Source organism: Lagopus leucura, unplaced genomic scaffold (genome assembly GCF_019238085.1).
Source record: "Lagopus leucura isolate 7727_CA_CO unplaced genomic scaffold, USGS_WTPT01 Super-Scaffold_100034, whole genome shotgun sequence".
Lineage (NCBI taxonomy): Eukaryota > Metazoa > Chordata > Aves > Galliformes > Phasianidae > Lagopus > Lagopus leucura.
In genome coordinates, this window is record NW_024962283.1 from 4,509,011 (window position 1) to 4,511,848 (window position 2,838).

Consider the following 2,838-nt stretch of genomic DNA (forward strand, 5'->3'; position numbering starts at 1 on the left):
GCCGCCCCGCGCCCACGTCAGGCCGCCCCCACCCCCGACGCCGCCGCCCGCACCATCTTGACTGCTGGCGCCGCCGCCCCCCCGGCCCCGCCCCGGCCCGCCCCGACGGGGGCCCCGCGCATCCTGCGCGGCCCCGCGTGCGCCGCTCCGCGGGCAGCGCCGCCGCCTGCACTCTGCCTGCACTCTGCCTGCACTCCGCCCGCTCCCTCGGGGCCGCGTTCCCCGCTCCCTCCCGGCCCCGCGGGGGCACCTTGCGACGCGACTCGGGCCCGCCCCAGCGCCCGGCGGCGGCCCGGGGCTCGAGAGCGGGGCCGGGGCGGGCGAGCGTCGGCTGCTGGACAGCGCTTGGCTCCGCCGGCCGCTGCCAACAACAAACATGGAGGAGCCGGCGGCCGCGAGGAGCCAATGAACCGGAGCCGGCGGTGGCGAGCGGCGCCCAACCGCGGGGGCTGCCCCGTACCGCTGCCCCCCGCCCGCCCCGCCGAGCCGCCGCGCTCCCGGCGCCGCGATACGGGCGGAGGCTGCCCGCCCCCCGACGGTCCCGCGGGCGGGCACACACCTACTCACCCGCCGGGACCCCCCTCAGCTCGGAACAAAAGCGCTCCCGGGGAACCGAGCCCGCGGCCCGGCTCTAAGAGCCCGCGGCGATCGAATGGAAGCGGTAGGGACGGTCACCAAAATCCAAGTTAGGGGCCCGACGCCAGCTTTCGGCTGGAAAGCTGAACGTCACGCTACACGCACGTCGCTTTGGTAAAGCTACGATTGTCCGAACCCCTTCCCCGAGCGGCACCGAGTTCGGATAGGAAGCGCGAAAAGCCGACGAGCCCGCGCCGAGCACAGAAATAGGGACCCGCAGCGCTGGGGGTGTTGGCACAGCGCACACTGGCAGTGCCCACATCGGGGACCTGCAGGGACAGGGAAGCACAGATCGCTGCTGCCAGCACTGCCTGCAGCCCGGCCCTGTCAGCTAAAATAACAAATATGGACGGCATTAGTACAAAAATCCCCTTGGGGTAAAGCAGTGCAAATGTAATCTAAGGAGAACGTTATAGGGAAGTGTGTTCATAATTATAATGGGATTTAATGTACTTTGGGACCAGATGATAGCAGTCATTTAACAAGAACGGCCTAATAACCGAGGACCCACGATGGAGGCAGTGGTGCTGGGGTTATTAGGTACATACTGCGATGCAGCATTCGCAGTGCAATGCTTCAGGATAAGGATAAGGCATCAGCCACCCCAATTTTTCAGGGGTTGCCACTCTGCCCTTTCAATTGGCAGAAAGCTGAAGTTCAGAACGCAGGCAGCCAGGATGAGAGCAATATGTTTTTTCTTTCTTAATTGCCTACGACTGCCTGCCTTCCCTCCCCCTCCACTGAAACCTACTGAAAGGGGGAAAATAGCAAAGATGGTGTGGTTTCAGGTGTTTGTTTACCCTCCTCTAACTTTTAAAAGGCTCGATTTCAGGGCTGAAATTTTAAAGACAGTTAGGGGTATGTTTTTAGTGTAGCTCACATGAAATTAAGCTGCATGAGTCCCATTAGCTATAATGGAAATCCCACGGCTAAATTCCCATGCAGCATCCTGAAAATTAACCCCCCAGTCCTTCCAGTGAACTGAAGCATTGCACTTTTTGTTGCTTCTTTTTTTAATACACATAGTAAAAGCTATTGGGTTGTTTAAGAGACTTGCTTCCTACAGCTCTTGTTTTCTCCCAGAAAGGCACTGGACTGTCAGTCCTAGGAGCAGAAATCCCACACTTCTCCAGGCTGCAGGTGCACTGTAGGTACTGGTATGCCTTATACTGTGCTGCAGTGGTTCCCAGGCTGGAGGGAGAACCAAAGCCCTTCTGGACCATGGGCTGAAGTAGCAGGAAGGCAGATGCACTCCCAGCAGCTGGGCTTGTGCTTTGATTTTGCCACCTGCATTGCAATAGCACGCCTGGAAGCTCTGCACAACCACCCCAAAAGTGAGGAGCCTCTCTCCAAAATGCTGATGTTTGCTGAACCGGGGTTAAAACCAAGAGTGGAGCAGCAGTTGGGCCCCGTGGGGATTGAGCTCATCTGCCCTTGCAGCTTCATGCCCCATGCCTGGGAAAAGCTCTCTCTAAATGCAGCGCCCTGGTGCTTTAGAGACCTCCATGGACAGCTCAGGTTTTGAATTTGGAGTCTGTCTTAGAGCTGAAAGATGAAGCAGCACACGAGAGCTGCTCGGACAGCTCATCAGAACATCTTTCCCCAGTTTGCGTTTGTCAACCAAAACCCAAAAGCAACCTCCTTCTCTTGGGGATTTCTGCTTCGCAGTGCCCTGAACAAAAGCAAACGCTGAAAACCCCTCGTCCTCCCCAAACCACAGCACAGGGCTCTCCCCCCACCCCGTTGCTCTGTCAGCACACCGGGTGCTGCTGACTCGCCCTGCTCACCAGCCCTGTTTCAGGGACAGGATGAGTCAGGCAGCACCACTCATCCTTTTTTGTACAGAGCATCCAGTGACAGCTGCAGCCCATTTGCCACATGGCCAGGGCAGACTCGTGCCTTGCTGCTCCACCACCTCCTCACACACTGCCCAGATGCTCTGCGATGCTTTCCACCACCCTTCTGCCCACACCTGTATGCACACACACACAGCAATGGCTAGCTAAACCATGCAAGCAAATTACAAGTTTTTAGGGGGATTTATGCTGCTTTCTTCCCCACTCTGACTGCTCCGCTCACCTGCGCGTACAGAGCAGGGAGAGTCCTTGCTAGCAAGGAAGTGGACTGATCATAAAACACATAAAGCAGGGAAAAAAGCCAAAATCTCTCACCCGTGACCTTAAGCAACACCTCGTTCTCTCC